General features: G+C 44.3%; 1 protein-coding gene across 2 annotated transcripts in view; it reads left to right on the top strand.

The window, feature by feature from the left end:
- LOC306923624 (neuronal cell adhesion molecule-like) overlaps positions 1-15,322 on the top strand; it is a 111,588-nt gene that overhangs the window by 56,776 nt on the left and 39,490 nt on the right. The window lies entirely within an intron of this gene.

The following is a 15,322-nucleotide window of genomic DNA, read 5'->3' as shown; positions in this document are numbered from 1 at the left end:
TTGTGTTCAAGTCCGACACTTCCTGCCTCTGCCTCTCTCACAATTTATGAAGATACACCATTGCAATTGGAGCCACTAGAGGCGAAATGGTACCATGGAGCTATTGGAAATAATAGACTCCAACCTGCTTCCGGTCTCCTACAAAGGCGGCCACCTACTTCACACAGATACGAAAAGTAAACTGAGGATGGTGTGTCTTTCTCTTTTTTGTCTTGGCTCAGACTCACACAGACTGTTTTTGTCGTAACCCTAAGCTTAAAGTAAACTCCATATATTGGCCCCATCTTGAGAGACCCTTCACGCGGAGTAAGCCATCCGGTGTGAACATGATGGCAAACTGAGATTCATCCCTCCTTTCCTTTGTTGTTCTCAGCAGAGTCCCAGACGTTTTTAGGGCAGAGCAGATGTCAAGCATACAGTTTCCCCCTAAGGTTACTTATGGGATGACAAATGGGCCCTGCACCTCTTTGTCCTTCTTTTTCTCATATGTCTGTGTTTGATTGGAGGGTTGACATCTTTGTCGGCACGGCGATCAGAGAACACCAGTTTGGATTGCCATGGATACGGAGTGCCCTTTCAGGTTGCAGTATATCCACTGCCTCAGCTCTGCTAAAATTGCATTCTCTGCGTTCTCTAGAGCTCCTTTGGATTTAACCAAATAAACCCGAGCACCCGTATTTGGGCGCTATTTTTTGGCAAAAAGAAATGCAGATCTCACTTGTTTTTTCTGCATAGAGATTTGGTGCAGAGGAAAAAAAGTAAGGGGCATGTATATACTCTTGGTGGACTTGGTGGTCAGTAGTATAGGTATATTGTACAAGGTAATAAGGTATAGTATATACAGGATTGAAGTGGATAACCCGTATTTGTACCCAATTTGTTCCTGCATTGACCCAAACTCTGGATACTTCTACTTTGCATCTTTTTGTTGAGTATTCGCATTCAGTATGACTGGATCTGTTATTCACCTTTCATTTAAAGCTGCTGTTTTTTGTGTCCAACATGTGTTTCGTTTTTTGTTTCATTTCATATGCCTTGAGTATGGTCCCCAGAGGCCTATTCAGTAGCTATTCATTAAGGGCACTACTGTGTTTGCTCATGAAAATGAATCACTGTTCAGCATATGAATGACCTCACCCATATAGCACTCATTATGTCCTGTCATCTGCAAACTCCAACCTTATTCTCATCCTACTCTAAGTATTTCCATGTAAACACTGACTTATTAGACACCTATGCGCTCTATCTCTCTCGCACACACACACACACACACACACACACACACACACACACACACACACACACACACACACACACACACACACACACACACACACACACACACACAGCACAGCACATGCAGACAAAGACGGAAACACGTGCATTAGGCATTTACACTCTGGTAGATAGACAGACAGACATTTATAGTACAAACACATACCACATGCACACAAATACACACACAACTGGGGCTAATTAGGAATATAGTAACATAAATCTGGGTTTCAATCAGTATAATTCTTCACTCCAGGGATCTGCTATCCAATGAACTGAGGTCCAGTTCAGTGTCTCAGATCGCCAACCCCCTGATCTTCTTTTAATGAATGCCATCTTAAAGTGCCTCCACTGACTCCACTCTCTGGTAATGTGATACAGTGTGAGTTGGGCGTCAGACAGTTTGTACAAACCCATTTGCAGCACCTGACTTTGGCCGTGGCTCAGGGGGCAGAGACGGTGTCTTGGAATTGGGAGGTTTCCCATTCGATCCCTGGCTACTCGTGCACACACTGCACGGTTGCATGTTGGTGTATTCTTGAGCAAGGCACTTAACTAGATATGTCCGATATTTACTTTTTTGCCGATGTGGACAGGGATTTCCCATCTCTCCTCATTGGGTGATTAGAATTTGTGCGTGGACAGAGAGTGAATCCCACGCTAATGTATTTTTCTCTTTCTATGGGACAAGCTGCGTAGGAGGGAGGGAGCTCTTCGCTGTGTGTGTGTGTGTGTGTGTGTGTGTGTGTGTGGTGCGTGTGTGCGTGCGTGCGTGCGTGCGTGCGTGCGTGTGTGCGTGCGTGCGTGGGTGCGTGCGTGCGTGCGTGTGCGTGCGTGTAAATCAACATCAAAAAGCTTTGCCAATGACTCTGAAACAAGGAGAATGCAGTGTTCAGAAAGCCATTATAAAGCGAACATTTCCAAAAAGTTTCAAAAGTTGAGAAAATAGCATATCAAGCTTGTGATGCAATGTGTTGTGATCTTTTAGATGTAAAATGTATGTATGTATGTATATAAACTACGGCTTTTTAGTGGTTCAAATCAGTGAATCTGACTTCTGCAGATTTGGTTAAGGAGCTGCAGCTCCATTAATTATTACTACGTGTGTCGACAAACAAAAGGCAAATCTGCTAATAATTGATAGTTGATGGCATGGCTCTGTTGCAAAATCTGTTTAGATTGGACAGTGGCCAGCGGTATTCATCAAACGAGAGAAAGGGAATGGATACAAATAACATGTTTATTGTGGAGCAGATGAATGAAAGATGGATCTTTGTTGTCTGGCTATTGTACAGTGCAGATGAAAGGGGGGCTCTTGTTTTTGAGCTTTGGGTCTCTCTGAACAACAGGACCTCAATTCATATGTTAACCATGTCAATTATTTGCATACCTCCCCCCAATTGTAAAAGCTAATGAGAGGATTATGGGATAGCGTTTTGCCGAAACCCAGCAAGTGGAATTTCCATTGTGTTGTCGTGGATGAGAGGCCTGTGAGAGGTGTCGGTCTGATGTGCAAACTTCACAACACTTTACAGAGCATGCATGCTAATAACATCACACACACCGCTATATAACTCACGTCAGTGCTGTTAACTTTGAAACCACGGATTATAAAACCAAGCCAATTAAAGCTAGTACCAAATTAAATGCTCCTTTCCTGATTTAACAAAAGTAGGACTTTTGCAGAGTTTAGCAGAATTATTATGGTGCCTCTTATTCATATGTTAAAAATGGCAAGGTTTCAGCTAAGTATTGACTTCCATTAGGCTATTAAAATTAACTAGAGCAGTGCCCGTGGGGCCTCTACAGCGGTGCCCGTTGTTGGGCACTGGCCTACTTGGAACGATGCAAGTTGGAAATGCATGCCCCATCCAGATATTATGTGTTGGAGCCTATACAGCAGTGCCCGTTGGGCACTGGCCTCATGTGGAACGATGCAAGTTGGAAATGAATGCACCACCCTATTATCTGTGTCCCTTTTATGGCCATATATGGAGTTCTTTGTCAGGCATGCCCAAATATGGAGTATATGCAGGTGTCAGAATGATGTCAGAACAGGCCAGCTCCAGGCCAGCTCCATATATGGACCCTGGGTATAGGGGCTCTGTCCAGAGCCCGGGCAGAGGCCTTTTGGGGGCGGTGCTGGACAACCGTTGGTCTGACCGACTCGACACCGGCCACTGCACCCCCTGCGGTGGTGTGGAACGTGTGTGTCGAATTTGAGACGTACAGAGACTTGGTGCATTTTTAGATGTTACAAAACAAATAACGCATTATGTGGAAAAAATGGTACTGTACAATTTACATTTTAATTGTTTAGCAGAATTGTTTACAAATGTGAGAATGGAATAGGCAGAGTAAGCATGAACTCTAGATAACAATGTAGTGCCTCAACAAACTAGGATACCAATTAAAAAATGTAACCTACAGTAGCATCTGTCTAAACAACATGCTATCCAAATAGCATTCTTAACCTTTGTGGTCACATTAGTGGAGCTGGAGGTACTACTGTGGGTTGTGGCCTACTGGCAGACATGTGTGCAAAAGATATCTATCACTGGTCGGTCCTGCGATTTGCTACTGTAGATTAGTTCTACACGCACGCACGCACGCACGCACGCACGCACGCACGCACACGCACACACACACACACACACACACACACACACACACACAGGCTAACCCTAACCCGCTAACCTCCTGCAAAGCCACTCCTTAAAAATCGAATAATGTGGATATATTGGGAACCACTCGGGAACCACATGGGAACTGCATGGCTACAATGACAGAGCGTCTGGGGCGTTATAGTGGCTCTGGAGAAGAGTGGCCCTAGAGAACCGCAAGGTTCCGAGTTCGATCCCGGGCTCCCCCAGAGTTAGTGTCAAAGTGTCCTTGAGCAAAACTCTGAACCCCCTAATTGTTCGCGATGTGCAGGTCGGTGCCTCCGCCATCGGTGTATGAGTGTCTGTGTGAATGGGCGAATGTAATACACATGCACATGTAGTGCATGTAAAGCACTTTGGATAAAAGCGCTATATAAATGCACCATTTAAAAATAAAAATAAAAAGGGTACTCATGCAGTGTCCCTCACAGAACACCTGTCATTTCCGGCGAGCCAGAATGACGAAGTACACAATTTGTATTACTCTCACAGTCCCACATTGTTTGTGCTCCTTCTCAGGCTCTCTGAGGAAGGCCTCTCACCCAAAACATCCCTCCTGCCGTTCCCCTATAGATACAGAGTGACCGGCGCACAGCCCTGGGTGTGAATACACTGAAATCACATCCTGAGCTCCAGTGGGAGGGAGGGAGCACACAGCAGTGGCCCAAAAAGAAGCTCCATTTCCACATCACCTCCTTCCTGAGTGTGGCGCCGCACATGTCATTATACTCCCCCATCATTTGTGTGGGGAATGGGGGGGGGGTTCTCCACTGCTTCATTAAGGCCGCAGAGGGACTCACAAACCCCCTGATTGCGTGAGCCATTAATGCCACTGATTATGGGAGTTAATTAGGCCACACGGCGCATTTCTTTTTCCTGTCTTTCATCACAGACATTAACGTGTGTGCAGAACTGATGCAACAGTCATGTCTTTTTGTCAGCGCTGCGGTGTTGCATCACCTCCATTGTTTTTAAATTATATCTTGCGTTAAGCAGAATGCACATTGCGGTATTATCTGTTGCTGTATAAGGCACACTCAATTGAGTGCCCTTTTCTCCCCACTGATGGCTATTAATTTATTACCACGGTGGATGGGGGGAGGGGGTTCAATTCTCAGTCCCCGTGTGTCCCTGTCAGCTCCATTTGTGTGCTGAGACCTGTCCTGACCCACACGTTCCTTATGGCTAGTGGGATGTGTGTGTGTGTGTGTGTGTGTGTGTGTGTGTGTGTGTGTGTGTGTGTGTGTGTGTGTGTGTGTGTGTGTGTGTGTGTGTGTGTGTGTGTGTGTGTGCGCGCATATGTGCGTGTGTGCATATTTTATTAGTACTTTGTGAGGACAGTTTTCCTGGTCATTACAAGAGAATTGTTTTAATTTTATATACCATGTTATGGTTAAAAAAAAGGTTTAGAGTTAGCCTTACAATAAGGAAAATATACAAATATACAAATATTGATTGAGTATAGTAACAATTTACAAATGTGTGTCTCCACCAAACTTGTGTGCGCGTGTGAGCGTGCCGTGCGTGCGGGTTTGTGTGTGTTTGTTTGTTACTTTGTTCCTGCTTCTGCTTCTATGTGCACTAACTCTGACATGTGCACAAAACCAATTAGTTTGGGGATGGTTGAAGTGGCCGGTCGTGGAAACATGACAATGGGCTAATTGAACAGGCCGGGCTTGAAATGAGAGGCCAGAGGCGACTCTCACAGTGCAAGCTCCACACACAAGAGCCGAGTGTTTTCTCTCTGGACAGAATGAACCACAGTCCTCCCAGTACAAGGTGCTTCTATCATGGCAGTGGACAGTAATTACTGCTTCAGCTTCTCACTCTCGCTGACATTAATCATTTATACTGATGCAGCACATTGTCAATGGGCCAGGCTCTATAGAAGCACTGCAGCATGTAATGCTACAGTGTGTTATTATTCGTGATAGTAAGAGTGCCTTTTTACTTTTTAGTACTATATTTTAGTGGTCCTCAACCTTTTTAGGCAGCGACCCCTCCAAAACAATCACATTTGGACTGGGGATCCCCCCCACCCTGACAAGCACTTAGGAGTTTGTTCAATTAGTTTTGCGAGTGTGAGCTTGTACATTGGCTATTTTCACAAAAGTTTGTTGATTACTTTCGATGCAGGAATGGCCTTTTTTCTTCTTCTTTTTTATGAAATTGTCACTTCACTATCGTTTGAGGACCCCACAAAAATCATGTGGTCGGTCCCGAGTCCCGACCCACAGGTTGAGGAGCACTACTATAGAGCAGGACTGGCATGGGGGATAGAGTGGCGTATCAGATGGGAATCGGGTGGTCCCTGGCTCGATCCCCGCCGGCTCCAACTGCCTTCGTGTTGAAGTGTCCTTGCAGCAAGCCACTGAAACCCTAATGCCTGATTTATACTTTGGTTGCACTCCAACAATAGTCTTTAGATAACAGTCCGCACTCACATGGTGAATTGTCTTTTAATTATTCAGTCGACACGCATACGTTTGTCAGAGATTTCTGCTGCGGTAAATTAAACAATTAAACGAAAATTCACGTTGTGAGTGCAGACAGGTTCTATAGACTGTTCACTGAGAGTCTGCACCCGTCTCTTAATCCATTGACAGTACGTAGAGCATGCTCCGCTCTGGATTTCTGTCCCATAGTATTTGGTTGCGCTACAGAAATGGCCAAAACTAGTACGAGTCTTGCTTGCTGCATTACATTGTGAGCTTTTAGATCGGCTATATCCTGTGCACGACACCGGCATGCAACTGAATGTAAATGATCCTTAACTTTCCCCGATGAGCAGGTTGGCACTTTGTTTATAGTTTCCTCTGCTGCTGGTGTGTGAATGTGTGTGTGAATGGGGGAAATATAATGCACATTGTAAAGCACTTTGGAGAATGGGCCGGCTGCATGCTTATCATTCTGTAGATGCGCCATTTATCATTCAGTACTACTGTATAAGGATTGCTGCACCACCCGATAGACTATATGAATCACCCCTGCACTCAAGTTGTGTCTGCTATCATGTTTATTGTAGAACAGGTGAAACGGTCTGGCAGGAATGGCTTGTATTTCTTTTTTGTGTTTTCAGAAACCACTTTGTATTGGATTTTTGATCAGCGGCCCCAACCTCAGCACATTCAGGAGGGAGTTGAAACTTATTGGATTTGGCGTCACTGGTTCTGTCAGTACCAGACACATATAGGGCCTCTGGAGAGGTGCTCACAGACAGATAGGAAACCGTTCAGTGGTTTTATTTAGAGGCTCATCGTGATAATGCTGACCGGAATAATAATAATGATAATCTTTATTGTCCCGAAGGATATTTGTCTTCACAGTCTGTTCAAACACCCACATCAAAACAACACATAGCACATAACACCAAGACAATACAAAAAGATGAGGTCCCCACTCTATACAGAAGTTAACAGAGCCATCCCAACATACATGTACGTTGTATACAGAACCATCCTATCGGCGGGGCAGTTTGTTTAATACTGCGATGGCTGAGGGGACAAAACTCCTGCTAAATTGCTAAAACGGACCTTTTTCCATGGCAAGGTTCTGTATCTGTCCAGATGGCATGAGGTTAAAAAAGCGATACAGAGGATGATCAGTGTCATTTGATATTGAAAGTGCTAACCGTGTGATGGCCTTATTGTTCATATCAGAAAGTGTGGGTGTAGGGTGATCGATGATCTTGGAAGCAATACGGGTAATACTGAAAAGTTTGTTTCTGTTAGGCATGGACAGTATGGTGTAGAAACATGCGGAACAGTACAACAGAACAGGTTGGATACAGTAATAACAGAAGATGAGGAGCAACAGATAATGACCTTAACTTACGAATTACATGGAGTCTTTGCTGAAAACGTGACTGGATAGATGTAATGTGTTGATCAAACCTAAGGAAGAAGTGTCTGCATAGCCAGTTTCAACCTGCCGTCCATATTTTGGGCATGTCCCCCCTAAAAAGAAAATGAGCAGAAATAGCCGATCTACACATTGTGAGCTTGTAGATCTGCTATTTCTGATAGTTTTTAACTATTACTCACTATTACTTTTGAAGTAGTAGAGCATGTGGTTAACATTGTATTTTACTACAAGCTTGTTTTTCCCCTCAACACGAAATCTCCTCGAAATATCTCTCGCAGCAAATGTTGCCTATGCCATTATAGATGAAGATTGATTTTTTGTTTTAAAAAATAGCAAAAAATACCACCATGTACCATTTGCCAATTGTGATGACTCTTGTGATGACTCTTTTTGCTATGAAAATAGCAAAGAATAGCAGATCTACAATCTCATGTGTTCTCAAGCTTGTGGATCAGCTATGTGTGCTACTTTTGCCCCAAACTGTATGAAAAAGTATAAAATAAGGCATTAAAAAAGCATTAAAAATATAAAATATGGAGACGCAATAAGGTTTCTGCCCGGCACCATGATGATAAAGATGTAGTTTGGTTACATGTCAGGACTTTACAGTACTGTAGTGTGAGAAATGCATTTTAAATCCCTCCGTTTTATTAGTGGGACGACGTTAATCTGGAAGGCTTAATTTTAGTCCATGTGTGAGGGCTTGCCCTGCTCTACCTCTGCTACATGTAGAACGTGTGGTGTTTCCATACACTCCTTTTACAATATGATGATGGGGTTAAGCAGTGTTTCCATTTCAAAGTCCCTCGTGGACTGGTTGTGGGCGTGGAGGATGACAGTAGCCCCAGGCCATGGTAGCTATACATCCCTCCCCTTGTGAGCAGGTCTGCAGGGGGTCCTGCTAGGGTCCCTGAGTGAGAGACACTGAGCCCCGCGTCAGCCACACTGGAACTCACTCAGGGATTAATCATGGTGCACAGACATATAGTATGCACACATATATTAACATCACACACACGCATGTACGTGCAGATACACGTGCTCTCTCTCTCTCTTCTCTCTCTCTCACGCACACGCACATGCGCACACAGTCACACAGTCACATGCATGCTGACCAGCTGGAGTTGAGCTGCTATAGCTCATTAAATCAGAAAATGAATCCTAGATGAAATCCTGGCTCCCTTCCAGATAAGAGTCCTCTGCTTTTCTGGGATTCACCTTAAAATGTATAATTAACACAATTATTCTCTTCCTGTCATACGCTCTCCTCTTTTCCTTTCTTGCCTCACACGGCGCACAGCTGAGTTCATGGCGCCTTTTGTGACTTGTGAAAAATGTCCGCGGTCTCTGTGTAAAAATCTTGTTTCATGGAAAGGATTGCAAAGACTATTTTATGTTTAATATTCTTTGCATAAATGATTAGGCTACATTCCACCGCCTAGAACAGATTACACACACCCTGGTGTAAAAAAGTGTCCAGTGAGTTCCATTCCATGGACAGTAAAATCCCCAGTGTTAATTTGACTATACAAAAGAAAATGACACTGTCAGAGTTTAATGAACAACTAGAAAAAGTGCCCTTCTGGGCACAGGTCTCCACCAGGAGGATAGGACTGTGAGATGTTTGGCAAAATGTTTAGGATTAATATAAACATGTTTTTGAGGCATTTTGTTCCAAAAATGTGTTTTGCAAAAATCAACCTGTTGGTGGCGCTATAACAGGCCAATGTGAAAAGGGTGGGATATATTCCTCAGCCTAGTAAGAAAATGTGTGAAAGATTTCACGTAAATTGCATGCTGCGTTCATGATTTGAGGCTTTTGTTCAAAACGGGGCAATCTTGCAAACTGTGAAAGCCAATTATAGCCAATTAGGATGGAATATGAAATATCGGACAGATCCAACTTGAGCACACGACCATAGAGATACTGTGTAACGATTTGTGAGATTTTTGGACAGAATCTAGAGGAGTAATATAAAAAAATGTGTTTTACAAAAGTCGGCCTCCTGGTGGCGCTATAAAAGGCAGATGTGGAAAATGCAGGTCAACGGTTTGTCCTTGGCCTCTAGGGAGTGTGCATGCAACATTTCACGCAGATCGGTGCAGTTTTAGGTACAAAATGTGAAAAGCTGCCTCATGGTGGCGCTATAACAGGCCGTTCTGGAAAATGTGGGGCAGAGGTTCATCGTTGGCATCCAGGGAGTGTGTGTGCAAAGTTTGGCATCGACCGGGTTAACGGTGCCGGAGATTAGCTGGTAACGGACGGACGGAAAGACGGACGGACGGACACACACACACACACACACACACACACACGGACGGAGTGCAAAACATACTCTCTCCCCATGCCTTCGGCCTGGTGGAGACAATGAAGATTTTACTGTATATCTCACAAAAACAAGCTCAAACTAGAAAAAGTGCCCTTCTGGGCACAGGTCTCCACCAGGAGGATAGGACTGTGTGAGATGTTTGGCAAAATGTTTAGGAGTAATATAAACATGTTTGCCTTTGATGGCAATTGGATGACTTGAGGCATTTTGTTCCAAAAATGTGTTTTGCAAAAATCAAGCTGTTGGTGGCGCTATAACAGGCCAATGTGAAAAGGGTGGGATATATTCCTCAGCCTAGTAAGAAAATGTGTGAAAGATTTCACGTAAATTGCATGCTGCGTTCATGATTTGAGGCTTTTGTTCAAAACGGGGCAATCTTGCAAACTGTGAAAGCCAATTATAGCCAATTAGGATGGAATATGAAATATCGGACAGATCCGACTTGAGCACATGACCATAGAGATACTGTGTAACGATTTGTGAGATTTTTGGACAGAATCTGGAGGAGTAATATCAAAAAATGTGTTTTCCAAAAGTCGGCCTCCTGGTGGCGCTATAAAAGGCAGATGCGGAAAATGCAGGTGAAAGGTTTGTGCTTGGCCTCTAGGGAGTGTGCATGCAACGTTTCACGCAGATCGGTGCAGTTTTAGGTAAACAATGTGAAAAGCTGCCTCATGGTGGCGCTATAACAGGCCGTTCTGGAAAATGCAGGGCAGAGGTTCATCGTTGGCATCCAGGGAGTGTGTGTGCAAAGTTTGGCATCGACCGGGTTAACGGTGCCGGAGATTAGCTGGTAACGGACGGACGGAAGGACACACGGACGGACACACACACGGACGGAGTGCAAAACATACTCTCTCCCCATGCCTTCGGCCTGGTGGAGACAATGAGAATGCCCCCTATGGTGGATGCTGTTATGTCAGACCCAGTGGTGGAAAGTACATTTACTTAAGTACTGTACTGTACTGTACTGTACTGTACTGTACTGTACTGTACTGTACTGTACTGTACTGTATTTTGATGTATTTGTACTTTACTGTTTTTTTACTTTAATTTCCAATAGGCTACTTTCAAAAGATTTTCGTACATTTGAAAACTTGTGAAATGGGACATTATTCAGCACAATAATTACTTTTACTTTTGGTACTTTAAGTGCATTTTGATGCCAATACGTTTTGTACTTTTGCTCAAGTACATTATGAATTCCGGACTTTTACTTGTAATGTATTTCTACATTGCAATATTGATGCTTTTACTCAAGTAAAACATGTGAGTACTTTTTCCACCATTGGTCAGACCCTCAGTTGAGGAAGGGGGTCCTGGGCTGGCGGGCCGCCTCAGGTGACTAATTCAGGCTTTCCCCCGGAGAGCTGTAGTTCAGGCAGAGGGCATCAGACATTAGCCCCCAGTCCCTTCTCCCTTCTCCTGCCACCAGACACAGGCTCCATTAGCCCCCGGTCCCTTCTCCCTTCTCTTGCCACCAGACACAGGCTCCATTAGCCCCCGGTCCCTTCTCCCTTCTCTTGCCACCAGACACAGGCTCCCATTAGCCCCCAGTCCCTTCTCCCTTCTCCTGCCACCAGACACAGGCTCCATTAGCCCCCGGTCCCTTCTCCCTTCTCCTGCCACCAGACACAGGCTCCATTAGCCCCCGGTCCCTTCTCCCTTCTCCCCACCAGACACAGGCTCCATTAGCACCCGGTCCCTTCTCCCTTCTCCCCACCAGACACAGGCTCCCGGGGCTGCTACTGAATCACCACAGGCAGGCGGCACTAACAAATACATCAGGTCTCCAAGGAGAACCAAGGGGCCTGACTGCATCCCCCCCTCCCACAAGGCCTCAAGCTCCGCTCCCCATTAGCCCCCATCCTCCACCCCAATCCGCTACACCCCCAGTCCCTGCTGTATCCACAGACATCACCCCAATCCCACCCTCAGCCGTAACCCCAATCCCACCCCCATATCCCTGCCCCACCTCGCAGCCAAAGGCATAGGGGCGGGTGGTTATTACACCGTCCTTAATGAGCTCCATTTGAGCCTTTCATTTCGGTAATATGATTAGAAAATATCAAATTTGATAGTGTGCTTTTGAAATAACCGAGCAAATTATTCTGCCCCGGCTCCAAATGAAACCGTGGCATTTTAATGGCATGCCGGTCGTGGATCCTTTACCTCAGGCAGGATGAAACCAGGTTGCTTCTACTCCTAAAAGGCTGAAAATGACTCCTTCTTTGTTCTGCACTGATACGTTTTTTTCTTTCCACTTATCTTTCAGTGGCGCGCTGACATTCATACAAAAATAATGATTCTTAATATCATCATTTGTATGTCTTTGTGTCATGCCGAATAGAAGAAAATGAATTGAGATGGTCTCTGTGAACCGTATCCAATTTGGATACAACCATCGGCTGTGGTTTTCTATTCTGGGCCACTGGCAGACTGCTTGGTCTCTTGTTCTCACCGTTCTCAGGATGCTTCTTGGTTCTACAACAGTGTTGATTTTTACAGCAAATCTTGATTTAGTTTAAGTCATAGACTTTTGAATAAAAGCATGCGTGCGTGTGAACGGGTGAACTTTTGATAAAGGCACAACAAGATAAATGCAGCATTTGCCAATTGTGATGACTCTGACATGCTTGGCAAGAAAGGTTCAATACTGTATGTTTGATCCACTTTCTTTTTTTTACCCTCATTCTCTTCGGAGTGCAGCCAATACCATATTGATAAAGTCACCCTAGGGGCAGAGTTAGATTACTTTGCATAACGACTTTACATCCACTCAATTAACAGCCAGTCAATGGAGGAATCGCCTTTTCATCAGGTGGTACAAACCAGTCACCTTGCCTGATCCTGAACATCCCCATGAACCTCTTTACCCACACAGTAAAATCCAGAGTTTTTTTTATAACCACTATATATACTTTGTCGTACAATTAATAGTGAAAATAGCTGATCTACAAGTTCACAACATTTTTGTGAGCTATTAAATAAATAAGTATCATATCATTAAAATGTTTATCTATTTTGAAGAATTGTGTACAATTTCTTTACAAATCTTGCCTTTAATGATATGCCCAAAATCAATACCAAGGCACCCCCCCCCCCCTCTTGGAGGAGTGGGAATGATACAAATAAATATTCTTAAACTACACTTTTTTCATCACGAATCAGCGTCTACCGACGCTGTTTCTGTTTACCTTATTAACTTTTACACGCACAAATCTCTCCTGTCACAGTGTCAGCTGTCAACATGGCTCAGAAACGAATATCTGATTCCTTTGATGGGCCCAAATAAGAAAAGAGTAGTACAGTGTTAAGTATAGTACTGTCTAGCGTTGATGAGGTTGTCGAGTTGTGTGTTGTGGAGGAGGAGGAGGAGGAGGCATTTACTGTATGGTGTATATGCCTACTCTGTTGTGTTCGGGTTGTGGCGGGCGGTCCGCAGACCTTCACTGGCCGTTGATTGTGTTAAATTTAGGTCAAAAAGATGATAAACAAGGACTGATGACATAGTCGTAATGCGTCAGGTGAAACAGGTGTTGTCTCCGACTCTCCGTTGTCCCCCTTGTCTTTGTTTTCCCCCATATTATTATTGCTATTTTAGTAACATGTACAGTATGTTAAATTAACACTGGCTTTTGGCCATGTAGACTGGGGTGCCAGTCCAGAGATGAAAATCATAATGAAATGGCCTAGGCTATTACCTTTCTATTAATTTAATTTGGGGGTCCTTGAAATTAAAATGGCTGAGAATCAATGGGTTAAACTGTAGATTATAGTTAATTCACAAAAAGTACAATACATGGCACATACGGTAACCATTTGTGAAACAGGGCTTGGTTTGGAAAAGCCTATATTTTGTGCTAAAGTGATATATTGAATAACATATACTCACTGTACATGTATGTTTTAAGGCTAGAATGGCATTGTAGAGAAGTGGACTAGTGAGAGTTGAGATTGTCTGTCCTTCTTTGCGGGACTGCAGGACTCTGGAGATACGGGTAGTTACAGTCGTGAATGATCAGCTTCAGTACGTTTTTTAGTTCGTACCTGGAGTTGTGCATTACCTCCGCTGTGCACAGCAGAACAGGGGAACTGTCTTTATATCCATGGTGTTGTTCAGTCGCTTTCCATGTGCGACACAAAAGTACAATGTGTTTGTTTTGGTTAGTAGCCTACTGCAGGCGCAGCCATGCTGTTTCACATAATCACGTTGGACAAAACAAAACCATCCGGACCATCGTTAATGGCTTAATGCACGTAGTACCCGCATTTTCAAACTGTCCACTCGTAGCGAGTCTAGCGACAGTCCCGGCGGTATAAAAGATGTTGTCAGTAATTATGTGCATGTGTGCATGGATGCCGTTGGCATGCCGTTGCTTGCTGTCCCTGTCCCATTGGCCAGAGGTGCGTGTGTGCATGGATGCCGTTGCTTGCTGTCCCATTGGCCAGAGGAGGCAGACGAGGCAGACGAGGCAGCCAATCAGGCTAGGCCGTCAGTATGACTATAGGGCTAGACTAGGTCGTCTAGTTTTCATGAGCTTTCATTAGTCAGGTTTCACCCGACAAAAAACGAGCTTCATTCGTGTGCGCAACCACAGCAGGTTGAAATGACCTGAGAGGGAGACTGAAGGTGAAGTTTCCCGCAGTGTCCCTTGTCCCTTCATGTGTCATCCATCGGATGTTTCATCAATATGGCAGATAAGAGCTTAATGGCACGGTGGGCCATGGCAGTGATTAGCTGGGCTAAATGAACCCATGTGGTACGCGTCGGTCCCTATCGAAGCGCACTAGATCAAACAGATAGGTCCCAGCTAAATGCACCGCATGAGGGACTAGCATTCATCCATGGCCAAGGCCATCTGCATGTCCTTCTCATTCATTCAGTCACTTTCCTCTGCTGTGAATTTCATTGACTCTCCCTCCGACCCCTTCGCCCAATGATGAATTTAGGGCTGCACAGCTATCGATTCTTTTCTAAGTGATCATTCTGTCGATTACTTTGATTAGCTGAATAATCTCTCTGCTTGTTAGTCTGATTAACCGCCTTTGAGCCCTATATTATCCTGCGACATTGTCGAAAATATCCCGATTTTCAAGCTTGCAATGCATGGCACGTTGCGATGTGTTGTTTTTTTTGCTTTTCTTTTTTTTGCTACTGTATTTATAAAAATAATAAAAATCCATGAA

Source organism: Electrona antarctica (assembly GCF_951216825.1).
Source record: "Electrona antarctica genome assembly, chromosome: 5".
Classification (NCBI taxonomy): domain Eukaryota; kingdom Metazoa; phylum Chordata; class Actinopteri; order Myctophiformes; family Myctophidae; genus Electrona; species Electrona antarctica.
Note: the sequence above shows the minus strand (reverse complement) of the source record. Positions and strands in the feature narration are given on the sequence as shown.